Source organism: Epinephelus fuscoguttatus, linkage group LG16, assembly GCF_011397635.1.
Source record: "Epinephelus fuscoguttatus linkage group LG16, E.fuscoguttatus.final_Chr_v1".
NCBI lineage: Eukaryota > Metazoa > Chordata > Actinopteri > Perciformes > Serranidae > Epinephelus > Epinephelus fuscoguttatus.
Window position 1 is genome coordinate 978,813 of NC_064767.1, and position 27,773 is coordinate 1,006,585.

The 27,773-nt window shown below is 44.7% G+C and overlaps 1 protein-coding gene and 1 pseudogene across 2 annotated transcripts in view; both read left to right on the plus strand.

Annotated features, from left to right (window-relative positions):
• Window positions 1–2,392: 2,392 nt before the first annotated feature.
• LOC125903022 (NLR family CARD domain-containing protein 3-like) lies at window positions 2,393–27,691 on the plus strand (annotated as a pseudogene).
• LOC125903025 (NLR family CARD domain-containing protein 3-like) overlaps window positions 2,407–27,773 on the plus strand; it is a 73,175-nt gene continuing 47,808 nt past the window's right edge. Inside the window, exon 1 of one of the 2 annotated variants that reach the window (XM_049599610.1) lies at window positions 2,407–2,486. The gene's annotated coding sequence lies outside the window, so the exon portion shown is untranslated. The remainder of the gene's footprint in view (window positions 2,487–27,773) is intronic. The other variant, XM_049599612.1, reaches the window with a different exon arrangement.

The following is a 27,773-nucleotide window of genomic DNA, read 5'->3' on the forward strand; positions in this document are numbered from 1 at the left end:
GGAGCCTATCCCAGCTGACATCGGGCGAGAGGCAGGGTTCACCCTGGACAGGTCGTCAGACTATCGCAGGGCTGACGCATAGAGACAAACAACCATTCACACTCACATTCACACCTATGGACAATTTAGAGTCACCAATTAACCTGCATGTCTTTGGACTGTGGGAGGAAGCTGGAGCACCTGGAGGAAACCCACGCTGACACAGGGAGAACATGCAAACTCCGCACAGAAGGGCTCCCATGCCCGGGATCGAACCGGCAACCCTCTTGCTGTGAGGCGAGAGTGCTAACCACCACACCACCGTGCCGCCCAAAATTTGATCCAGTACAATAAAAAAAGTATTTGTAGTATTTGTACTATGGTTGCCATTCTGGATTGGTTCTTTAAAATAAGAGGACAGAACAAAAGCTGTACCATGATGAATTGCCAAATTAGTCTAGTCTGGATGCTTACTGTGGGTCAACAACAATTGATGGGCAGGGAAAGGCCTGCACACAGGAAAAAAATAATGACAGTATTTGACAGGGCATCTCAAAAAGAGTAGAAAGTGCAGATGGAGACTGCAACAGGGTTTGTTTTCTCTAGTAAAATTGTCTATTGTCTACATATAACTATGTATAACTAAGTATCTACAAATGGCACAGGCATAAAGTATAAGAAAGTCTCTCTTTCCGTCCCATTGTGTCACACGGATTACTGTTAATTTATCATGTTGATCTGTTCTGTACGACATCTATTGCAGGTCTGTCCGTCCTGGAAGAGGGATCCCTCCTCAGTTGCTCTTCCTGAGGTTTCTACCGTTTTTTTCCCCGTTAAAGGGTTTTTGGGGAGTTGTTCCTGATCAGCTGTGAGGGTCATAAGGACAGAGGGATGTCATATGCTGTAAAGCCCTGTGAGGCAAATTGTGATTTGTGATATTGGGCTTTATAAATAAAATTGATTGATTGATTGATTGATTGATTGATTGATTGATGGTACATGTTGTACTTTTACTGCACTACATCTCAGAGGAACGTGTTGTACTTTTACTTCACTACATCTCAGAGGAACATGTGGTACTTTTACTGCACTACATTTATCTGACAGCTTCAGTCACTTTACAGATGGAAGGTGAGAGAGCTGTTAATCAAGCTGGGCACTAACAAGGCAACAGAAGTGAACTCACCTGTGTAGGTGGACTACAGGTGTGCAGAGCCTTTAAGATTTCACACTCTATATAAACTATGATGCATTACTGCTGATTCAACTAGCAAACAGTAGAAGTAGTTAGCGTTAGCTCCATCTGCAGCAGCTACAACATTCAGATGTAACTACATCAGTAAGCAGAAGTCAATCATATCTAATAAGAGAACAGGGAGTACTTTTACTCTTCATACTTGTGATAATACAACAGTACTTTGTTCAAACTCTCAGGTATAAGTACTTTGACTGAAGTAAAACTCCTAAATACTTGGTGTTCTTCAGGAAGTTGTTTTCCAGCAGGAAGACATCTCCAGTTTTTCATGTGACAGCAGGAACCTTCATGAATGATAACTGACCCTCTGTGCTTCTCCTACACACTGATGAGCTGTTTTATACACTGATAGATGTGTGAAGCAGCGACTGTTGTGACTCTAAACTAAAGTCCAGAGGCCGTTTGTTTCCTCTGGATCATTCCAATGTGTCGGCAGGATCTTTACAGCCAGCTCTCAGCTGATGGAAGTGGCTGCCTCCTTTTCTCCCACTATTTACAGTGGTGGTGTTGATGTGCACGTGTTCACCCTCACATGACTGATGCAACATGTTGAATGAAGTCATTACCAACAGTCAGCAGACAGTAAGAATGGAAACAGATTCTTAGATGGAGCTCTGCTTGTTTTCTAACAGAACTTTGTGCACTTCCTGTTCACACTGAAGGAGTCTCTCCTCAAACACAAGTTCAACATCATGTGACTTTAAAAGCAACATCTCCTACGTAGGAGATAATATCTCAGTGCTGAAGTGGGTGTGCATAAGGTTAGGAGATAGTGAACACATGTTAGGAGACATGATCTGGTATGTAGAAGATAATATGTCCTCAGTCAGGATAATGTCTTGTGTGTAGGAGATCATATCTTGCAGTGAGCAGATGAACTTTTGGCCAACATCAGCCTCTAAATAAATAAAACAATCCTCAGCTTGCCTCTCAGTCAGAATACTAACACCTAACATCTGGCTTTAATCTGTCTGAACTCACTGACAGAAGGACTGTAAGAGACATTTGGGCAGCTGTGTATTAATATGTCTCACTGACTATATGAAGATTCTGCTGCTGTCCATTCATATTGGAGCTGCTGTATATTTGGGCCGAGGGCGCCACCTGCAGTGTGGAGGCGGCACTGGGTGGATGTGAAGAATGAGACTGATGTGAGAGCAGCTGTTTGTCATCGCCCCTTCCTTCCTGTTGGCACTTTAGTTTCACTTTGTGTGCTCGTCGTCGTGTCGCAGCTTCTTGTCTCCATCTAAAGGTTTGTAAGCTTTGACACTTTTCACTGTGTGACTCTTGAATGACTCTTTGTTAGTTCACTTCCTGTAGAAACTTGTTAAAGTGGAGTTCAGTTTCCACCATGAGAGGAGGATCAGTGAGGACCGGACAGACACGTCCCTCCAAACCCTCTGAAGAAGAACACAAACTCTTCAGTCCGGACTTTAACACTCTTCACTTCTTACTCTCTCAGTTTGTGACCAACTATTTAGACTGTGAAAGAAAAGTTAGAGGTCCACGCATGTGCACGGGGACGGCGTGCACAGGTCGCAGTCAGTTACTTCCTGTTCAGTGCACTGGGGTCGAGAGCGCGCAAAACGCACCTTGGGCAAAGAGCATGGATATCAAGAGGCGAAGCTCCGTTGAATTTTTGCCAACAGCCACTAGGGGTGCTGCCGCCATTTTGGACTGTTGCGCCCAGACAACATGCAAGATGTCAAGGAGAGAGGAGAAAAAAAGTAAAAGAAAACAGTGTAGTGCAATTAACTGCAACAACTATCAGTGGAACACCCCGCACCTGGCCTTCCACCGTTTCCCGAAGAACTCCTGAGGTGTAAGTTTTAAAGTGTTTTAATATCAATTTAATATGCCAGTTTTGTTTTGTATATCAGGTATTTTATACGTACATACATATATATATATATATATATATATATATATATATATATATATGGCCTCTTGGACCATTCATATCAGAACTGATTACTCCTTTAGCATTAAAATATATCATATTAAAATAGCCTATATTATTATTATTATTATTATTATTATTATTATTACTGTCCCTTTACTGTACAAACTGTAAATAAATCTTATCTAAATTTTGCTTCGCCTCTTGGTATCCATGCTCTTTGCTTTAGTCAAAGGGCATGGATACCAAGAGGCCAAGCTCAATAGAATGCCCCATAGCAACAGACTCGCCCATGGTTTCGTCCTACCGCCGCCATTTTGGACTGTCAGCAGACCGCAGCAGACCTGCTTGCATACAAAAACACACAGACAAACTGAAGTATATCACTATTAATTATGCTTACAATACTACTCACCTCGTGATAGCTTGGTCACAGCTGCTTTTTCACGTTTTTGTAAAGCGAAATATAGACTTTAAAAAACGAAATGAAGAAAAATGGCCTAGATGGCATCTTTACATATTACATCCACTTATGAGAAGATTAACTTAATTACTCCTTCAAAATCACCCCATAAGCCCATCTACCAAAAATAAAAAATAAAAATAAAAACCAATATTTTACCTAGAAACACATTAATGGCTATGTCACATAGTCAGGAATAAAGATTTATTTACAGTTTGTACAGTCAATCAATCAATCAATTTTATTTATAAAGCCCAATATCACAAATCACAATTTGCCTCACAGGGCTTTACAGCATACGACATCCCTCTGTCCTTATGACCCTCACAGCTGATCAGGAAAAACTCCCCCCCAAAAAAACCTTTAACGGGGAAAATAAACGGTAGAAACCTCAGGAAGAGCAACTGAGGAGGGATCCCTCTTCCAGGACGGACAGACGTGCAATAGATGTCGTACAGAACAGATCAGCATAACAAATTAATAGTAATCCACATGACACAATGAGACAGAGAGAGAGAGAGAGAGAGAGAGAGAGAGAGAGAGAGAGAGAGATGCAGGTAATGACAGTAGCTTACAACAACATTATTGAAAGTAATAATATTATAGTTATAGTTCTGGCTACTGTGGTACAATATGTTGAAAGTATGTATTAATATCTGGCAGTATACATGTGTGACAATAGTCACATGTGTATAATAACAGTAGAAGTATGACTAATGACTAATGATGGCAGCAGCAGCAGGAGGCATCTGGCAGGACCACGGCAGCAGCACAACCACACACGTCACGCTGTCCAGGCACCGCTGTGATATGAGTTAATCTGAGAGACAGTGGAGCACAAAGGCTCCGGAGAAGAAGCCGAGTTAGTGACATCCAGAATGGCCGAGTTAGCAAGATGCAGTAATAGGATACGAGAGAGAGAGAGAGAGAGAGAGAGAGAGAGAAGGAGAGAAGGTGCCCAGTGTATTATAGGGGGGTCCTTCGGCAGACTAGGCCTAAGTCAGCCTAACTAGGGGCTGGTACAGGACAAGCCTGAGCCAGCCCTAACTATAAGCTTTATCAAAGAGGAAAGTCTTAAGTCTAGTCTTAAATGTGGAGACGGTGTCTGCCTCCCGGACCGTAACAGGAAGATGATTCCACAGGAGAGGAGCCTGATAGCTGAAGGCTCTGGCTCCTGATCTACTTTTGGAGACTTTAGGGACCACGAGTAACCCTGCGTTCTCAGAGCGCAGTGTTCTGGTGGGATAATATGGCACTATGAGCGCTCTAAGATATGACGGAGCTTGACCATTTAGAGCTTTATGTATGTATATATATATATATATATATAACAATAAACAATAAACAGTACTATGTACAGTATGCAAAGTGCTGATTGTTCTTTCATAGGGGATAGTAATAATAAAATAATACTATGTATATTTTAATGATAAACTCTTTTTCATCTGTTGCTTTGTCTTCTAACATTTTATGTTAAACAAAAGCATTATAAGAAATAAAAGCTCATCCATGTGAATAAAAATAATGTGATTACTATCTCCTGTTTCAGTGCATTGACAAGTGCAGTTTTGCAAGCGTTATCTTCCCTCCAAAACTGGCATATTAAATTGATATTAAAACACTTTAAAACTTACACCTCAGGAGTTCTTCGGGAAACGGTGGAAGGCCAGGTGCGGGGTGTTCCACTGATAGTTGTTGCAGTTAATTGCACTACACTGTTTTCTTTTACTTTTTTTCTCCTCTCTCCTTGACATCTTGCATGTTGTCTGGGCGCAACAGTCCAAGCTCAACAGTCCAAAATGGCGGCAGCGCCCCTAGTGGCTGTTGGCAAAAATTCAACGGAGCTTCACCTCTTCGTATCCATGCTCTTTGCTTTGGGGTCATTTGCTCTTTTATGCACCTGTGGTGCACTTGGGCGCGTGCTGGGATCAGAGAGGTTACATCATAGAGGCTGAGACGATCATGGCCAATCACATTCAGTATTTTCATCTCTTTTACACGCAGAGCTCTCCGCGTCATGACGCACGGACACTTTGGATCCTTTTTGTTCAGAGGAAACTTTGGGTGCGCTCCGAATCACATCCTTTTTACTTTTAGTAGGTCCTGCAGCTGCCCTTAAAAAGTACCTCCTGTTCCATGCAGTCTGCACACAATCAGGACAGACTACTGTCTCATAACAGGACGCCCTGAACTTTGACCCTCCTGCTTCTATACCTGTTACCATGGAGACAAAGCTAACGCCTCTATCACCCACATCTACAGAGCCAGAAGACAATATTGATTAATACACACACATTAAAGAGGGTGCACAAATTCATGGTGTGAATAGCCTTCTAATTTTCTGAGGAGAAGATGTTTTTGATGTGTTGTTTGGTTTCATTTTCAAATCTACCAAATGAGCGTCTCCAGTTGTTGTGGGTCAGAATAAACAGAAAAGCGTGCTGGATTGTAAACTGTAAAACACGACAGGATGTAGTAGAACATCCTGGTATTTTTGGCATACTGCATTTGACATACTGTGTATTGGGACACACTAAATCTTTTCCTGGCGTACTAAACAGTATGGTAGGATGGGGACTGGAACGCACAGTTTGTTGTCTGCAGAGTTTCACATGTGAACACAAACATCCTGCACTGATCACATGACCACTCTTTTTAACTTCCACTCACTTTTCTGGAGCCGTTGAACATCCGACAGTCTCCATGTTTCCTGTGTGTGATAGTGCTCCAGTCAATCAGTCACCACAATCATCCTCTCAGTAACATCTGCAGTGAAATCCAGCGCAGAGCCACGAATCCACCCACAGTAGAATTTAATATGTGATCTAGTTTTTATCATGTTGGTGTTTCTGACTTTATTTTAAAGTTGAGTTCAGTTTTGAAAGAATTAATTTCCCTCTTTAATCTTCATGTTGAGACAGAAACGTGATCCTGGTGCTGATCCACTACTACTTTACTATTTTATTATTTATTTTATTTTATTGTCTACTTTAATATTTTATTTTATTTCATTTTAATGTCTACTTCAATATTTTATTTTATTTTATTTTATTTTAATGTCTACTTTAATATTTTATTTTATTTATTTCATTGTCTATTTTAGTATTTTATTTATATCTTCATCTTTATCTCTTGTTTCCATTCATGCTGTATTTCTATTTCTACTTTGCACAGAGCATTGAAAGACAGTCATTGATCCAGCACAGCACAAAGTTTATCTGACAACAAACACTTAAATGATGAGTCTTTCTGTCTGTCTGTCTGTCTGTCTGTGTGTCTGTCTGTCTTCATCAGGAGGCTGCAGGTTATCACCAACATGAAAAGGTATCACACTCAACACTTGACATCACATTTGATCCTGTTTCACCTTCAACATGTTCATCAACTCTTTAAACTGAATATCTTTTTTTCATTTGTACATCAAACTGTTTTTCGAGAATATCATCTGCAGATTCATTGACGAGGAATTAATCATGTGTTGCAGCATAAAGACAAGTATACATGTATCTCTGTGTCAGACATTAGCTTCCTTGGTGCAGTGTGCACCTCACTGATTAAACATTATCAGTTCAAATCCCAGCTGTGACAGAAAATATAGTGTTGAGTTCCCCTTATGTGACACATAACTCCACCTTGTTAAACCATAATCTTCAGCTGTCAGCACTCACACATTTTCTTCAGTAAATTCAGTTCTAGTTAAACGTTGCTGTGTTGATCCTTTTCCTGTTGATAGCTGATAGTTTCTCCAGCAGCTGCTGAGGCTGAAGACTAAAAACTGAATTTACCTCCCTGCTGGTCTTCCTCTCTGTGTGCTAGGATCCATCAGAGACCAGACTCACCTGGACCTGAACCTGAACCTGACCCTGACCTCAGCTGTGTGTCCGTTCAGACTGACCCGTCACATGAACATGGCATCGATCTTAAAGGACGAAAAGTCTCTGCTGCACAGTAAGCTGACATTAAATGTCAAATGAAGCTGACAGCTTCCCAGTATAACTGGTCTCCTGCTGCTGATATTTAAGTTCTCTATAAAGAAAAGTGGGCAGTGGAGGCTGCTGATATTTTGTCCTGTTGGGTGAAAAGGACCATAGAGTCAAACTAAAACTACATGTCAGGTCATCAGTCACTTCCTGGATAAAACATGAAGAGATTCTATGATCTGATATGTGTCCAAACTACAGTCATCACAGTCTGTATGAATACAGGCAATCAGTGAGGAACAGAGGACATTACAGTCCACAGTGACTGACAACAGGTTCAATCAAACTGAACAGCATCAGGTCGATGTCATCAGAAAATAAACAACTGAACATGTGTCAGAGAGCTACAGTTCGTTCAATCAATCAATCAATCAATCAATCAATCAATCAATCAATCAATCAATCAATTTTATTTATAAAGCCCAATATCACAAATCACAATTTGCCTCACAGGGCTTTACAGCATACGACATCCCTCTGTCCTTATGACCCTCACAGCTGATCAGGAAAAACTCCCCAAAAAACCCTTTAACGGGGAAAAAACGGTAGAAACCTCAGGAAGAGCAACTGAGGAGGGATCCCTCTTCCAGGACGGACAGACGTGCAATAGATGTCGTACAGAACAGATCAGCATAATAAATTAACAGTAATCCGTATAATAATAATAATAATGATAATAATAATGATAATAATACATTTTATTTGTTTGGCGCCTTTCAAGGCACTCAAGGTCGCCTTACAAGTAAATAACAGAAAACATAAGAACAGTACAGTAGCAAATAATAAATATACAAATAACAAACATGCAGAACATAGAAATAGCAAAATAAATGTACAAGTAATAAATATAGAGAACATACAAATAGAGATGGCTAAACGGATAGATAAACTATTAGGATTAAAGGGAGTAGGCAGTTTTGAAGTGGTGTGTCTTGAGGTGTGACTTGAAGGTATCAACTGAGTCCAGATTACGGATGTGTAGTGGGAGAGTGTTCCAAAGTCTGGGAGCTGAGCAGCTAAAAGCACGAGCACCAAAAGAACTGAGTTTGAAAGGAGGTGTGGTGAGCAGAGCAGCCGATGAAGAACGGAGTGGACGAGGGGGGATATTATGGAGGGCTTTGAATGTTATCAGGAGGAGTTTATATTGTATTCTTTGCTGGACAGGGAGCCAATGGAGCTGGATGAGGACTGGAGTAATGTGATCAGAGGACCTTGTGCGAGTGATTATTCTAGCAGCAGAGTTCTGAATGGTTTGTAAACGGTGAATGAGTTTGTGTGGTAGACCGGTGAGAAGGGAGTTACAATAATCCAAACGAGAGGTGACCAGTGCGTTCATGAGGACTTATGTAGAATGCTGAGAAAGGGACACAATGAGACAGAGAGAGAGAGAGAGAGAGAGAGAGAGAGAGAGAGAGAGATATGCAGGTAATGACAGTAGCTTACAACAACATTATTGAAAGTAATAATATTATAGTTATAGTTCTGGCTACTGCGGTACAATATGTTGAAAGTATATATTAATATCTGGCAGTATACATGTGTGACAATAGTCATATGTGTATAATAACAGTAGAAGTATGACTAATGACTAATGATGGCAGCAGCAGCAGCAGGAGGCATCTGGCAGGACCACGGCAGCAGCACAACCACACACGTCACGCTGTCCAGGCACCGCTGTGATATGAGTTAATCTGAGAGACAGTGGAGCACAAAGGCTCCGGAGAAGAAGCCGAGTTAGTGACATCCAGAATGGCCGAGTTAGCAAGATGCAGTAATAGGATACGAGAGAGAGAGAGAGAGAGAGAGAGAGAGAGAGAGAGAGAGAGAAGGAGAGAAGGGGCCCGGCGTATTATAGGGGGGTCCTCCGGCAGACTAGGCCTAAGTCAGCCTAACTAGGGGCTGGTACAGGGCAAGCCTGAGCCAGCCCTAACTATAAGCTTTATCAAAGAGGAAATGTAACATCTAGTCCCTGAGTATTGTTATATTTTTCTGTCTTTGTGCATTTTGATTACTTCCTACCAGTCTCAGAGTGGCCCACCCCAGGAAGCCGCAAGGAGGTTCAGCGTTTTTTGGGGTTTGCCAACTTCTACAGACGATTTATTAGAAATTTTAGCTCCATTGCTGCCCCTCTGCATGCTCTAACCTCTCCTGCTAGCAGGTTCCAATGGAATCCCCAAGCCAATCAGGCTTTCATGACTCTCAAGGAAAGGTTCTCCTCTGCCCCGATACTGGCTCTCCCTGATCCACATCAGCAGTTTGTGGTTGAGGTGGACGCTTCAGATGTTGGGATTGGAGCGATACTCTCTCAGCGTTCCAAGGAGGACAACAAGATGCACCCCTGTGCCTTCCTCTCCCGTAAGTTGTCTCCAGCTGAGAGGAACTATGATGTGGGTAACCGGGAGTTGTTGGCTATTAAGGTGGCTCTGGAGGAATGGCCAACCTCACTGGTTGGAGGGAGTGGAGCAGCCTTTTCTGGTATGGACCGACCACAAGAAGATTACTTCCTGTTTTATTTTTGTATTTTCCTGTCATTCCAGATCCTCACCTCCTGTCCTCCTGTGTTTCCCGCCTTGTGTGATTACCTGCCCCGCCCTGATTAGTGTCACCTGTGTCTCATTATCCCACCTTCCCTTGTGTATTTAGTCTGTGTGCATCCCTTTGTCTCTGCCAGTTCGTCTTTTCAGTTCCCTGTAAGCGTCCCAGCCTTTTTCCCAGTGTGAGTCTCGAGAGTGTATGATCTAGTTCTGTTTTTTGGACCCTGCCTCTGCCTTAGCGTTTTTTGGATACCTCTGCCTTGTCTGACTGCCTTCCCGTGTACCGAACCAGCCTTTTTTCATTAAAGACTTTTGTTGTGAACTGAACCTGAGTTGAGTCCTGCTCTTGAGTCCTATCAGTTCAACTTCAACAGTACGAACTGGCCAGCATGGACTCAGCAGACTCAGATCCTGTGCGGGTTGCTCTCCAAAACCAAGGGAGTAGGATTCACCAACAGGAGGAGCAGCTTTCTATTCTCCGCCAAGAAATGAAGGAAATGGCAGAGCGCCAGGAGAGAATAATGACATCTCTTGGCGAAGAGATCTGTTGTTTAGCGGGCAATATTCAGAAGATGCAGTTCCAGTCTGGGCCGCCTCCTGGGTCTTCTCCTCCACCTGTAAGTCCACCCCCAGCAGCCATGCCTCTTCCTCCTTCAGCTCCGTTTCCTCACCTCTCCAAACCAGACAATTTTTCCGGAGACTCAGGTGATTGCCAGGCATTCCTGGTCCAGTGTGGTCTGCATTTTGAGCTCCAGGCTGCTGCCTACCCCACGGAGCAGTCCAAGGTTGCTTTTATCATTTCTCACCTCTCCGGCAGAGCTGAAGCATGGGCTACGGCAGAGTGGAGCAGACACTCACCCATTTGTGACTCTTTGAAGCTGTTTTCTGGGACTTTCACCAAGATTTTTCAACACACCACTCCTGGTAGAGAGGCTGCCAGAGCCATCTCCAGTCTAAGACAAGGTGAGAGAAGAGTTGCTGACTACGCCATTGAATTTCGCACTCTTGCCGCAGACAGCGGTTGGAATGACGCCGCCCTGTTAGACTCTTTCCTGTTCGGACTGTCTGATCCATTAAAGGACCAGCTGGCTCCACTCGATCTTCCAGAAGATTTGGACTCTGTGATTGCCTTGGCTATCAAGATTGACAAGCGGCTTCTTGAGAGGGAGAGAGAGAAGAGGAGGCCCAGAGGTGCTGTTACTCCGCCGAGCCACAAGAGGTCATCACCCCCCAGTTGGCGTTTTTCTGGACAGTGCCCTTCTTCGCCCTCTCCATCGCCCCCTGTTGTTGTGGAGGAACCAATGCAGCTGGGCAGAACCAGGCTCTCCCCAGAGGAGCGTCAGCGCTGCCTGCGGGAGGGGCGGTGTATCTACTGCGCTCAGCTGGGACATCTCATCGCTACCTGTCCAGTAAAAGACCAGGCTCATCAGTAACCAGGAGGGCGCTGGTGAGCCTCACATTTCTGTCTGTAAGTCCCTCTCGCTCCTTGCATCATATTACACTCACCTCTCCCACCAAGACTATGAACAGTACTGTTTTGATTGACTCTGGTTCAGATGCCAATTTGATGGACTTTAAAGTTGCCAAAGAACTAGGCTTAGAGTTCATTTCTTTGTCTAAACCCCTTGAAGCCAGTGCCCTGGATGGTCACCTCTTGTGTCACATTACACATTACACTCAGTCTGTACAATTGGCATTTCCTGATAACCACACAGAGACTCTTAGTTTTCACTTGTTTGAGTCTGTTCAACACCCCCTCATTCTGGGTTTCCCATGGCTCAAGCATCACAACCCACACATTGACTGGTCATCGGGGAGAATTCTGGGCTGGCGAGCTGAGTGCTCTAAGACGTGTTTTCCATTCTGCCCTGCTCCCGTTCAGTCGCCACCTGTAATCTCTCCTCCAGCCCTTCCTGCTGTTTCAGTCACTCCCGAATCTGATTATCCTGACCTTTCTAAAGTACCACAGTGTTACCATGATTTGAAGGAAGTCTTTAATAAGACTAAGGCCACTTCCCTGCCTCCTCACCGTGAATATGACTGTGCCATTGACCTGTTACGTGGAACCTCTCCTCCCAAAGGAAGGCTCTATCCTCTCTCTGCTCCAGAAATGCAGGCCATGAAGGAGTATGTGGATTCAGCACTGAAAGCTGGCCTTATTCCTCATCCTCTCCAGCAGGAGCTGGTTTTTTTTTCGTGGACAAGAAGGACAAGTCCCTCCGCCCTTGCATCGATTACCGGGGCCTTAACGACATAACCGTAAAGAACAGGTACCCCCTCCCTCTCATTTCCTCTGCTTTTGAACTGTTGCAGGGAGCTAAAGTGTTTACCAAGTTAGATCTGAGAAATGCCTATCACTTGGTAAGGATAAGGGAGGGAGATGAATGGAAAACAGCCTTTAACACCCCCAGTGGACACTATGAGTACTTAGTGATGCCTTTTGGTTTAACCAATGCTCCAGCTGTCTTCCAGGCTCTGGTAAATGATGTGCTCAGGGACATGCTTAACATCTTCGTGTTTGTCTACCTGGACGACATCCTCATCTTCTCCCCGGATGAGCAATTGCACATTCTTCATTTCCATCAGGTCCTCCAGCGCCTCCTCGACCACCAGCTTTTCGTCAAAGCTGGAAAATGTGAGTTCCACGTCCCTACTGTGTCTTTCCTGGGGTTTATTGTTTCCGTGGGCAATATTCAAATGGACCCAGCTAAGGTTAAAGCAGTCTCAGAGTGGCCCACCCCAGGAAGCCGCAAGGAGGTTCAGCGTTTTTTGGGGTTTGCCAACTTCTACAGACGATTTATTAGAAATTTTAGCTCCATTGCTGCCCCTCTGCATGCTCTAACCTCTCCTGCTAGCAGGTTCCAATGGAATCCCCAAGCCAATCAGGCTTTCATGACTCTCAAGGAAAGGTTCTCCTCTGCCCCGATACTGGCTCTCCCTGATCCACATCAGCAGTTTGTGGTTGAGGTGGATGCTTCAGATGTTGGGATTGGAGCGATACTCTCTCAGCGTTCCAAGGAGGACAACAAGATGCACCCCTGTGCCTTCCTCTCCCGTAAGTTGTCTCCAGCTGAGAGGAACTATGATGTGGGTAACCGGGAGTTGTTGGCTATTAAGGTGGCTCTGGAGGAATGGCCAACCTCACTGGTTGGAGGGAGTGGAGCAGCCTTTTCTGGTATGGACCGACCACAAGAACTTGCAGTACTTGCGTACTGCCAAAAGACTGAATTCACGTCAGGCAAGGTGGTCCCTTTTCTTTAATAGATTCCACTTTACCCTGTCATATCGTCCTGGCTCTAAGAATGTTAAACCTGATGCTCTCTCTTGCCAGTTTTGCTCTGCCGCTGCTCCTGAATCTCCCTCTCCCATTCTACCCCCATCCTGTGTGGTGGGAGCTCTCACATGGGGCATAGAGGAACGAGTCAGACAGGCTTCTGCTAATGTTCCTGTTCCGGAGGGTTGCCCCCCGAACTGGCTGTTTGTGCCTTCTCCTCTCCATTCTCAAGTGATCCACTGGGCCCATACCTCCCGTCTCTCCTGTCACCCAGGAGTACGTAGGACGATTTTCATCATTAAGCAGCGGTTTTGGTGGGCCTCCATGGAGAAAGCGGTGGGGGAGTATGTTGCGGCTTGTCCAGTCTGTGCCCGCAATAAAACCCCATGCCACCGGCCTGCTGGTCTCCTGCGCCCACTCCCTGTTCCGCGCCGACCCTGGTCTGACATCGCCCTGGACTTCGTCACTGGTCTACCCCCCTCCGGAGGTAACACAGTCATACTCACTGTTGTGGACAGATTTTCTAAAATGGTGCACTTTGTTCCTCTGCCAAAATTACCCTCTGCCAAAGAAACAGCAGAGGTTGTGCTCTCCAATGTTTTCCATCTCCATGGTTTCCCCAGTGATATGGTCTCGGATCGCGGCCCCCAGTTTGTCTCCCGTTTCTGGAAGGAGTTCTGTGCACTGTTGGGAGCCACTGTCAGCCTCTCTTCCAGATATCATCCGCAGTCCAACGGTCAGACGGAGCGGCTCAATCAGGAGCTAGAGACTGGACTGCGCTGCCTTGCCTCACAGAACCCCACCTCCTGGAGCAAACAGCTTATCTGGGTGGAGTATGCTCATAATACATTGCCTTGTTCTTCTACTGGTCTCTCTCCATTCCAGTGTGCTTATGGCTACCAAGCCCCCCTGTTTCCGGCCCTGGAGGGTGAGTCACGGGTTCCTTCAGCTCTGGCCTTGGTTTGTCGGTGCCGTCGGACTTGGAGTTGGGCTCGCCAAGTCATGTTTCAGAGTGCTGCTCGTCTTAAGAAGTTCGCTGATAGGCGTCGGACCCCGGCTCCCCTGTATCAGGCTGGTCAAAGAGTCTGGTTGTCCACCAAGGATCTCACCCTGCGTGTTGAGTCCCGTAAGCTGGCTCCTCGTTTTGTGGGTCCTTTCCCCATATCTAAGGTGATAAACCCTGTGGCACTGAGGTTGAAACTCCCTAACTCCCAAACAGCTGATCGTGCACGTGGGTGCAGTGGACATCAGAAAGGAACAGACTGAAATCTTGAAAAGGGATTTCACTTAGTTCTTCATGGAGCTTGATAAAGTGGAGGTCAAGGCATTCATTAGTGGACCTCTTCCAAACATAGACAGGAAGATAAACAAGTTCAGCCGGCTGCTTCAGCTGAACACATGGCTGTCCAAAGAGTGTGCGCACCGAGGATTGCACTACATTGAGAACTTTTATCTGTTCTGGAAACGAGAGGACCTGTTCAAGGGAAAGGGCCCACACCTGTGCAGAGGTGGGAGGAGAGTGCTGACGGAACACCTCCTCCACGCTCTGAGGCATCAGAATGGGCCGGGACAGGGTCCTGAGAGACCAGTGAGAGAAAAGAGGAACGAGAGAAGCATCTCTGTCGCAGAAGCCAGAGACCGAGCCAGTGTTTCAGCACCAGCTGCACCACAACAGCCTCCACTGCCCCCAGCGAAGGATTCAGGCCCGCCATCGGTTCCACCTCCCCCCGGGCCCTCATCACAGGCCTTGGACTTGTCTGTGACGGCCCCAGCAGAAGTTTCAGACCCAGCAGCACCCCCATCACCTCCTCTACCCACAGACCAGCCCTGGGCCCCCCCTGCCACATCTACCCCTCTAGAGACTTGTCCCTCTCCCTCTCCTTTTCATCCCCACCTTCCCCCATGGGCCTTCCCAACCATCTTGAAAGCCTGATCAAATCAGGGATTAAGATGGTTCCCCTCACCCCTAATATAGCAAGGTCAAGACTTCTATCACCAACTATGCTGAACTCTCCCCCGTATAAAACTGTGCCCCTCAAGTCACACAGGAGCTTCAACTCTCCTGCTTCACAAACTAAAGCTCCCCCAGCTCCTCCCCCTCGGTTTTCATCTGGTCCATCACCCAAACTTCCCCCTGCTCGTCCTCCCCTGCCTGCCCCCAGAGCTGGTATCCCTAAGAGCTAGGATGCACAGGGCCTCTGCTGTCCCAGGACTTTCAGCCATGATAAAGGTAATATCAAGCTGGGGCCCTGTGAGACAATACTCTCCCCTAGTGCTATATCTACAGCCACACCACATAGACCAGATTACAGAAGGACAGTTAGACTGTCCAATCAGAGAAATTTAATCCACATCCCTTGTAAGGAGATAATGTCCAGTCCTACTGAAACTAATCTGAAACTTGCTGTGCTTAATGTCAGATCCTTGTCTAACAAATCATTTTTAATTAATAATTTGATCTCTTCGTATAATCTTGATTTTATGTTTTTAACTGAAACATGGCTTGACAAAAACACAGGTAATGCTGTTCTAACGGAATCAGCTCCACCCAACTACAAATTCGAATCTGAAACACGAGAAACAAAAGGGTGGAGGTGCCTGTGCAATATTTAGAGATCATATGGTTATGCACAGGTTGTCATTTGGGGTGTTTTCATCATTTGAGTATGTATCCTTTAAAATGGAGCTAAAACAATCTCCGTCCATACTCTATGTAATTATATACAAGCCAGCACCGTCAAAGTTAATTGATGATTTTACCAGGATGCTTTCAATTGTATGCACAGACTTTGATGGTTTGGTCATTACAGGTGATTTTAATGTACATGTGGATAATGTCTGTGACAGAAATGCTAAAGAGCTCAGTGCTGTCCTTGAAACCTTTGGCCTGACTCAGCATGTGACGCAGCACACTCTGGACCTGCTCATTACAAAGGGGGTTAATATTTCAAACGTCAGTGTGGTTGATGTTGCTCTGTCTGATCATTTCTGTGTCTTCTTTGACCGGTCTGTTTCTCCCAAACCACCGGCTAGTCTTGCAGTTGTTCGGAGGAGACACATAAATAACAACACAGGTGCTCTGTTTATGGAAATGATAAACTCTGAAAATGCCTCATGTTCTAATGTTGATGATTTGTTGAACTCTGTTACTTTGAGTGTTTTGAATGTTCTGGACACCATTGCCCCTGTGAAGGTTAAAATGGTTAAAAATAAGCAGAAGGCGCCATGGAGGAATGACGACTCGGTCAGGGCACAGAAAAGGGAGTGCCGGAGGGCCGAGCGGAAATGACGCAAGTCGAAGCTTCATGTTCATTATGAAATTTATAAAGAAAAGTTGTACGTGTTCAACCGGATCTTACGTAGAACAAGGGAGAGGTACTTTTCTGAAATTACTGGAAACTGCAGTAACAACTCGCGTGTCTTACTTGCAACAGTGAACAGATTAACAAACCCTCCAGCTCAACTGCCGCTGGAACTGATCTCCACATCTAAGTGTAATGAGTTTGCAGTATTCTTTTGCGACAAGGTTCAGACCATTAAAAATGCCATCAATTCCACAACACCAGTAACAACCCTGCAGCCACCTAGACACTTAGAGCTGACTCATTTTGCACCTGTAACTGACAAAACTGTCCAAGAGACCATCACCAGTCTGAGTTCGTCTACATGCTGCCTCGATGTGTTACCCACTAGATTTCTAAAGTCTGTGCCGAGCAGTTAGTTACCACCACTCGCTCACATAGTTAACATGTCACTACAATCTGGAACATTCCCAAAGGCCTTGAAAACTGCGGTCATAAAGCCTCTCCTAAAGAAGAGCAGTCTTGATGCCACAGTACTGAACAACTACCGGCCCATTTCAAATCTGCCGTTTTTAGGCAAAGTCCTTGAGAAAGTTGTTTACCAACAGCTTACTGACTTTCTCCTAATGAAAAACTCCTTTGATGTTTTCCAGTCAGGTTTTAGACCCCATCACAGCACTGAGACCGCTCTTATTAAGGTGACAAATGACATCCGCCTGAACACTGACGCAGGCAAAATCTCAGTTTTAGTCCTGCTAGATCTGAGTGCTGCTTTTGACACTGTCGATCATGAGATCCTTTCACAGAGAGAGGACTGGGTGGGCATCTCTGGCACTGCCCTAAATTGGTTGAAGTCCTATCTAGAAGACAGGAAGTACTTTGTTGAAATTGGTAACTGTGTCTCAGACCACATGGCCTTGACCTGTGGGGTGCCCCAAGGGTCAATCCTGGGACCCCTTCTGTTCAATCTCTACATGCTGCCTTTAGGCCAGTTAATACAAAGTAATAATGTGTCCTACCACAATTATGCAGACGACACTCAGATCTATGTCTCACTGACAGCAGGTGAATATGGACCAGTGGATTCACTCTGTCACTGCATCCAACAGGTCAGTGTGTGGATGCAAAACAACTTTCTCCAGCTAAATTCAGACAAGACTGAAGTCATCGTATTTGGTCCACAGAAACAAAGAGAAAGTGTCAGCAGTCACCTCCAGTCTCTCTCTCTAAAACCTACAAATCAGGCTAGAAATCTCGGGGTAATAATGGACTCAGACTTGAACTTTAACAGCCACATCAAATCAATAACATCAGCAGCTTTTTACCATCTAAAAAACATTGCCAAAATCAAAGGTATAGTGTCTAAACCTGACTTGGAGAGACTGATCCATGCATTTGTCTCTAGCAGGTTAGACTACTGTAACGGCCTGCTCACTGGCCTCTCCAAACGGGCCGTAAGACAGCTGCAGTACCTCCAGAATGCTGCTGCTCGGGTCCTGACCAGAACCAGGAAGTACGAGCACATTAGTCCTGTGCTCAGGTCTCTACACTGGCTTCCTGTGGCTCAGAGAATAGACTTTAAAGCAGCTCTGCTTGTGTACAAGTCTCTCCACGGCCTAGCACCAAAGTACATCTCTGACATGTTAGTGCCATATGAACCATCTCGGACTCTGAGGACCTCAGGGACCGGCCTCCTGCTGGTGCCCAGAGTCAGGACTAAACATGGGGAATCAGGATTCCAGTTTTGTGCAGCTAAAATCTGGAACAGTCTTTCTGAAGATGTGAGACAGGCCTCTACTCTGACAATGTTCAAATCTAGGCTCAAAACAGCTCTATTTCACTGTGCATATGACTGAAAGGATCTTATCTGCACTCTTCTCTTTTAAAGTTCATTTTATAATGATTATTTATGTTTTTATTTTGTATTGTGATTTTAATGCATTTTCTTGTTCTGTAAAGCACTTTGAATTACTTTGTGTACGAATTGTGCTCTACAAATAAACTTGCCTTGCCTTGCCTTGCCTTGATCCTTTGGCAACACTTAGAGGTGATGCTGGGAAACTGTAATAAATACATGTGAAAACAATTAGTCCTCAGAGTGATGTGCACATCAGACACACATGAACAATTAACACACCTTTGATATACTGACATGTTTAAATTTAAATTCAAAAGCTTTATTTCAAACCAAATAATACCATACATACAACATTTACGCATGAACCTCTATCTTATAGGGCTGTGAGCAGCCTGTTGTCTGACCCGTATGAGTTACACAAATGTATAGGTATTTACCTTGGGGGTAATCTGAGTCACCCACATGTGCTCCCACCACCACTAAGAGAGCAGTGTCACTGGTGGGCAGCCGTCCTCTGCTTCACGTCCACCTTAATGTCGGACCAGTTCTTTTTTAGTTCTGCGTGTGTGCGCTTTTCTGACCCCACAGCATTGACAGCCTCGCACACACTCTCCCACTCACTCCTCTTGCGTTTTGTATTGATGCCGGAGGACAGCGTGCCAAAAAGTACATTTTTTGCGCACCTCCACTTCAGTGAGTCGCGGCTCCAATTTGCATTCTGTGAAGTTTTTCTTTTTCTTTACTCAATCCCTTTTTTTAGTTTTCTGATCATGCAGAGAGGGGAATCTCAGGTGCAGGGTTCATTTAAATATGATTTGCATATTTAAATGAGGTGTGGACAGGGAGGGGTCTCCAACATGTGTGCTCAATTCCACATTGATTGGGATGTACAAAGGAAATGTACTTGGATTCATGTGTACGCACAGATTCATACATCTGGATGTTTTTGTGCATACGACGTTTTCTGGATTTAAGCGTACGCCATGTTTCAGTAGGAAATCCACACAAGTCTTTGTACATGAGGCCCCTGGTCCCCTCACTTCCCTGTAGACCAGCACCAGAGTCCTGAGCTGGATGTGAGCTGAGGCTGGGAGTCAGTGTGGAGAACAAAGAAGAGAAGTGGTGTTGGAAAACTAAATTAGGATTGATGACAGACAGGAAGTACCCCTCTGGACCTAACCCTAACTCTGCAGTGCACTGGGGACTAGTTGAGGAGGTCTCCTCAGGTGTGCTGTGGCCTAAACCAAACCTCAATTCGAAGTGATGTGGCAGGTCAACAGTGTAAAGTCTGAACACATCTGACTAACAACACACTGCTTTAACAATCACACACCAAATACAAACAAGTGTCACATCAGAGGGGTATTCCAGGTAGGAGGTTCAACAAACTGAGTCTGATCCTGAACTCTGACTTGACTTACCCTGAGCTGGGAAACTCTGAGTATCCGGTTCCAGAACAGCTGATATGAATTAGTTCAGTCAACTCTGAGTAGGTACACCTTGAGTTAAGCACGTGCACAACCACAATAAAAAGTCATCATCAGTGGAGCCCCGATACCTCGAGTGACCATGGCAACCAGAGAGAAAAAGTGATGAACTTATTTTACACCTGTGGAATTGGAGGTGCTCATGAATAGAGAGAGAGGCATCATGGGAGAAACCTGCTGCCCGAGTCAACGCGTACGTTTGAATGCACTAGTCCATTAATTTAACATTTAACCACACTTAATTAAAATCATAGCTTACAGGTGAAAAAGTGGTTTTGAATAAAATCTGATGTTCATGTAGGTTCAATCTCACAGGGGAAAAACACACTTGGAAGCAGCTTAAAATGAAATATAAAAACATCATTCAAACAGGTAAGGCACATTTGACTTGGCCATGACTGTAGCTTCATTTAGTTTGATTCATATTTGATTTATTAAACAAAGTAGCTTCAATAACCTGTCATTCAGTGGCTATGTCATTATGTACTGTAGGTCACCAATATCATGTAAAAAGCTACCGTTCACAAAAAACATTTGCTCTGATGAGAGCGCACGTCTGCAGTGTGTCAGATTTGACATGTGTGGCCAGTAAATGATTGAGTCTGATGAAAGACAGCACATCTAAACGGGGTCTGAAGATCCTCTCCCAGCGTAAAGCATTGTGAATTAATTCTGCCTCGATATCAATCACATTTCCTACATATGAGCAACCCATGTGTGTCTGCCAGCTTGCTTCAGGCTCGGCAGTAGGGAGGAGACAGGGTGAACTCAGGGTTTCTTATAGAAAACCTGCCAGTGAGCAGGTTAGGTTCACAGAGTCAGTTGCCATGGTGATTGACTCAGAGTTTGACTTACCTCTCTGTCTGGAGCTGAAAACCCAGAGTTTCCCTCACCTCAGGGTTAACATCCTCAGAGTTTCCCTCATCTCAGGGTTAACATACTCAGAGTTTTCACTAAACCCGCTTTCTGGAATACCCCCCTGATGTGATTCTAGTTGTTTAGTTATTGTATCCCATTGTAATGTTGGTTAAATGAGCATTATAAGCAAGACTTGTCTCAAAGACATGATAAAATGGTAAATAAACTAACTGTTACTGTCCAATAAAACCTTTGAAATCAGAGACAGAAATCTTGTATGTTCAGTAAATGTCAGTGTTTCTATCAGTTTCCAGCAGCAGAGAGAAAAGTCCCCTGTACCCAGCTGTGTGTCCATGAAGAGTGATTGGTCTAAGGGTCGTCTGATTAACTTCAAAGATGGACGTCCTTCCTCTGACCTGCTGTAAGTGAACGAAACTGTTGATTGAAACAGATGAACTAACTGCTGTGATCCTCAGTCATGAGACACAGAATCAGGTGTCCATCATTTACAGTGTTGTTTACATCTGGTTTTCATTCTGATCAATCATGACAGAACACGTCTTTAACTAACTGGTCTGTGCGTGTTTTTGTAAATGATATAAGTTCTACAGTCTCCTGGTGCAAACATCATGTGAGCTCACTGTTGATGATTCCTCCACAGAGTGGACCAGGAGAGCTCAGAGGTTCCCAGTGCTCAGTCTGCCCGGCAGCATCAAACACACCTGGACTCCATATTTATGGTCTGTACATGTACAGCAACTACTTTGACACCTATTCTGTTCACAGTCATCTCCATGCTGCACTTTTTATACCAGTGGATTGTCAGTGTGTCCAACATGGATCTGATGTTTGAGTGTGTCATTCATATAATATTCTGTTCCAGCTGCTGGAGGAGAACATCCTCACTTTTGTGAAGAACGAGCTGAAGAAGATCCAGAAGGTTCTGAGTTCAGATTACCCAGAATGCTTAGAGAGTCAGAGGGAGGATGAGGAGGTGTTGGAAGGTGAGGATGAAGAGCAGAGGAGGAGCAGCAGAGAGGCATTTCTGAAGATCACACTGAACTTCCTGAGGAGAATGAAGCAGGAGGAGCTGGCTGACTGTCTGCAGAGCGGTAAGAGGATTTCTATAAAGATTTAACATGATGGATAAATGGGACGTTTACTAATGTCTCAAGAGACGGACCAAAATATATTCATATACTCATTATTTGAGGAAATGACATGTTGAAATATTTTCTTTGTCTTACTGATCTTCTTTGTTGTGTTCATTCAGGAAGTCGTTCTGCAGTCTGTCAGCGTAAACTGAAATCTAACCTGCAGAAGAAGTTCCAGTGTGTGTTTGAGGGGATCGCTAATGCAGGAAACCCAACCCTTCTGAATCAGATCTACACAGAGCTCTACATCACAGAGGAGGGACTGCAGAGGTCAATGATGAACATGAGGTCAGACAGATTGAAACAGCATCCAGGAAACCACACAGACCAGAAACAACCATCAGACAAGAAGACATCTTTAAAGCCTCACCTGGAAGAGATGAACCAATCAGAACAGTGATGACAAAGGAGTGGCTGGCATTGGGAAAACAGTCTTAACACAGAAGTTCACTCTGGACTGGGCTGAAGACAAAGCCAACCAGGACATACAGTTGACATTTCCATTCACTTTCAGAGAGCTGAATGTGCTGAAAGAGAAAAAGTACAGCTTGGTGGAACTTGTTCATCACTTCTTTACTGAAACCAAAGAAGCAGGAATCTGCAGGTTTGAAGAGTTCCAGGTTGTGTTCATCTTTGACGGTCTGGATGAGTGTCGACTTCCTCTGGACTTCCACAACAATGAGATCCTGACTGATGTTACAGAGTCCACCTCAGTGGATGTGCTGCTGACAAACCTCATCAGGGGGAAACTGCTTCCTCTGCTCGCCTCTGGATAACCACGACCTGCAGCAGCCAATCAGATCCCTCCTGACTGTGTTGACATGGTGACAGAGGTCAGAGGGTTCACTGACCCACAGAAGGAGGAGTACTTCAGGAAGAGATTCAGAGATGAGGAGCAGGCCAGCAGAATCATCTCCCACATCAAGACATCACGAAGCCTCCACATCATGTGCCACATCCCAGTCTTCTGCTGGATCACTGCTACAGTTCTGGAGGATGTGATGAAGAGCAGAGAGGAAGAAGAGCTGCCCAAGACCCTGACTGACATGTACATCCACTTCCTGGTGGTTCAGACCAAAGTGAAGAACATCAAGTATGATGGAGGAGCTGAGACAGATCATCACTGGAGTCCAGAGAGCAGGAAGATGATTGAGTCTCTGGGAAAACTGGCTTTTGATCAGCTGCAGAAAGGCAACCTGATCTTCTATGAATCAGACCTGACAGAGTGTGGCATCGATATCAGAGCAGCCTCAGTGTACTCAGGAGTGTTCACACAGATCTTTAAAGAGGAGAGAGGACTGTACCAGGACAAGGTGTTCTGCTTCGTCCATCTGAGTGTTCAGGAGTTTCTGGCTGCTCTTCATGTCCATCTGACCTTCATCAACTCTGGAGTCAATCTGATGGAAGAACAACAAACAACATCCTGGTGGTCTGAAGACTTCAGAGACGAACAGAATCTGAAGTATCTCCACCAGAGTGCTGTGGACAAGGCCTTACAGAGTCCAAATGGACACCTGGACTTGTTCCTCCGCTTCCTCCTGGGTCTCTCACTGCAGACCAATCAGAGGAGCCTAAGAGGTCTGCTTAGACAGACAGGAAGTAGCTCACAGACCAATCAGGAAACAGTCCAGTACATCAAGAAGAAGTTCAACCAGGATCTGTCTGCAGAGAGAAGCATCAACCTGTTCCACTGTCTGAATGAACTGAATGATCGTTCTCTAGTGGAGGAGATCCAACAGTCCCTGAGTTCAGGACGTCTCTCCACAGATAAACTGTCTCCTGCTCAGTGGTCAGCTCTGGTCTTCATCTTACTGTCATCAGAAGAAGATCTGGACGTGTTTGACCTGAAGAAATACTCTGCTTCAGAGGAGGCTCTTCTGAGGCTGCTGCCAGTGGTCAAAGCCTCCAACAAAGCTCTGTAAGTACAGAGACAGTTGGATTCATATATCATAACCTAAATGCTCTGTTGTCTTTTCAACTAATTGCTTGTTTTTTCACCATTATCGTCTCTTCAGGCTGAGTGTCTGTAACCTCTCAGAGAGAAGCTGTGAAGCTCTGTCCTCAGTTCTCAGCTCCCAGTCCTCCAGTCTGAGGCACCTGGACCTGAGTAACAACCACCTGAAGGATTCAGCAGTGAAGCTTCTGTCTGATGGACTGAAGAGTTCACACTGTACACTGGAAACTCTCAGGTCAGGATTCATCATCATGTTCAACTGATGGCCACTTAAATCCTGATTTACATTAGTTGATTAACTCATAACCATCACAGGATTGTCTCTGCTGATATGATTTCAAACCACTTGTGTTTTGTGTTTCAGTCTCTTTCCATCAACATGTTTTATCTTGTTTTTTTCTCTGTTGTTGGAACTTGAAATATCAGAGAGGAATCAGTAATGTTGTCAGATAGTTGGTGGACATTAGTGGGTGTTTGGTTGGGACTAGAACAAAGTCAGTAATAATGTTGATGTAACCCCACAGTAGGCGACAGTATGGCAGTACTGTGGTACCCACCCTCACATTATGTGACATGTGTGTTGTTTTGTGTGTTTGCAGTGTGTCAGGCTGTCTGATCACAGAGGAAGGCTGTGCTTCTCTGGCCTCAGCTCTGAGCTCCAACCCCTCCCATCTGAGAGAGCTGGACCTGAGCTACAATCATCCAGGAGACTCAGGGGTGAAGCTGCTGTCGGCTGGACTGAAGGATCCACACTGGAGACTGGACACTCTCAGGTATGAAGAGGCCTGCTGCAGCCACACACACTCAGTCTGATAGAGGAGGTAGAGCTGGAAACTTTGTCTCTGTCACACTGTCAGCCTGGCTCATATGACCCTGACACACCAAGCTGACCTCAAACAACCACAGCTGATAAACACTGACTCATCAAACTGTTTGTGTCCCACATCAGACCATCAATACAGACACAAGTAGTCAGGGGACAGTAGCCAGGATGGGCCAAAACAGGGAGGGAAGGTGATGAAATGTTTCTGGAGCCTTGTCTTGTTTCAACATTGGATAATAGGACAGTGGTGTATCCTGACACGTTGGAGGTTCATGGTGCGTTGGCATTCATCAACATCATCACGCTGCAGAGGGCTGTACCACGAAGCAAGATCAGTGGCTTAGCCAGATATGTTGAGTTGAGTCTAAAGCCAGGGTTTCAGACATGTCCCCGCACGAAGCTGTGATTACAGTAGTGTTTACTGTCTCTATCAGGTCACTTTATTTTAACACAGGAACCTAGAGTCCATCAGTGATGCTGAAAATCTGAGTAACATTGTTTTATTTTATCTGTAAGGTTGTTGTTGCTCTCACTGAACTACTGAATATATTTGTGTCCTCTGGTCCATCTGTCCACGCTGGCTCTGAAAAAAGCTTCTTTAAAATCACAGGTAGCAAACAGGTGACTATATTATTAATCAGGATGATGTTTACTGTCATATGACATGTGATATAATTCCTTCAAACCATCATAACGTTACCATTGTGGATTAGGTTTTATGTTTGCCCCTGATTGGCTCAAGTCTGTTTTACCCTGCTGGTATATTACAGCTGATAGAACACTGATTAGAACATTAATTAGTCCCTTGTTATTTATCACAGATAATATTCAATCAGTCAAATTCATTTCATTTTAATTTGCCCCCAAACTTAAGTGATGTCTGTGTCTCCTTCATTAAGGGACAGTAAATGCAGTTCTTGAGTAAAAGCTTTAAATCTGCTGCATCAAGTTTAAAGTTTCAGAGCTGTAGAAAGAGCAGCTGTCACGTTAGAAATAAACAGAGAGGTCACATAAATATATTCACATATGAGTTCACACAGTTAGTCATATTAATGCAAACACTCCTCTCTGGCTGTAACTGAAGCCACAGTGTTGCTTTTTACTGTTTTACTTTTCAAGTTCAGTTGATGCGCTGAACGCATCATTTGACTTGTTTTATGTGAACGTGCAGAGCCTGAAGAAGAAAGCCTGAGTTAACAGACAGTTGACAACCACCTTCATGGTGTCTGTTATCTCTGACTGAGACTTTAGGGTTTGTTGAGTCAGCTCAGACAAAGAGAGACTGGTTCTGTTGAACTGGCTTCATGGTGCAGCCCTCTGGTTCGTGGGCTCATATCAAATAATGACAGAGAGTTCCCTGGCTGATAAGAGTCGACTGGTTGTGGGACTCACCACAGAAACTACTGTACTACTACTACTGTCATATTTTCAGCTCCAGATTACAGATGATAAGAACCAGTGCTGACTGTTGCTAGGAGACAGGATGTGAACAGCAACCCTAACCCATCCAACCATCCACCCCGACCTCCTCCATCAGAGGTTGTGTCTCCTTTACTTGTGACAGACAACAGTCATTATGACACAAACAAAGGAGGTCACTCATCAGGAGTAAAACAGGTGGTTTCAAAGCTCCAATAATCAATACTTGTATATTGACAATGGATCAGCTGACTGTAATGGTCAAGTGTTGTGTGGTGGTGATGAACCCACAGTAAACTGTTGAAACACCACCTGCTCAGGTACACTGAACTAAAACAATATCAGCTGATTAATAATAAGTGATGAACATGTCAGTCCATGTGGAGACAATAACAAAGCTGTGTGTATGAGAGTGATGTAATGTCCATGTTTCCATGGTGAAAGAGGAAGTGCTGCTCTGACCCCCCTCCTCCTTTCAGGGTGGAGCCTGCTGGAGTCCGATGGTTGACACCAGGTCTGAGGAAGTGTAAGTGTGTTTTTCATTTGATCTTCAAACTGTGACATCACTCATTCAAATCTCTGATGTCATCATCAGAGTGATGATAGATGAATAACTGCAGCTGTATTGTGTCTTCTTCTCTCCATCAGATTCCTGTGAACTCACAATCGACACAAACACAGTGAACAGACACCTCAAACTGTCTGACAACAGCAGGACGGTGACACGTGTGGAGGAGGATCAGTCATATCCTGATCATCCAGACAGGTTTGACCCCTGGCCTCAGCTGCTGTGTAGAACTGGTCTGACTGGTCGCTGTTACTGGGAGGTCGAGTGGAGAAGATGGGTTTATATATCAGTGAGTTACAGAGGAATCAGGAGGAGAGGAGTCAGAGAGGACTGTGTGTTTGGAAGGAATGATCAGTCCTGGAGTCTGAACTGCTCTGATGGTGGTTACACTGTGTGGCACAATAACAGAGGAACATCCTCCTCCTCCTCCTCCTCTTCCTCCTCCTCCTCTGTCTCTAACAGAGTAGCAGTGTATGTGGACTGTCCTGCTGGCACTCTGTCCTTCTTCAGAGTCTCCTCTGACACACTGATCCACCTCCACACCTTCAACACCACATTCACTAAACCTCTTTATCCTGGGTTTGGGCTCTGGTCACCTGGTTCCTCAGTGTCTCTGTGTTCTCTGTAGGATGTGAGTTTGTCCTGAGGGTGGCGCTAAAGAAAACACTCTGGACTCCACAGATGATTCGTTTTCTGCTCGACTGTTTTTATTGATGACGTTTGTGTAAACTTTTAATTTCTCTTCATTCTCCCTCCAAAGTTTTCCTCCAGTGGTCAGAGTGAGTAACTGCAGCTCTCTTCATACAACACTGTTCATATTCATACACACAACTGCATACTAGCATTTCCTGTGAATCCTTTCAGAATAAAGTGTTGCACTTCCTGTCTGTGTTCCAATGAGTCAAACATTTACTCTGCTACATTTACTGTAAATGCCTTGCTTTGGCTAACTCACTGCATGAAGG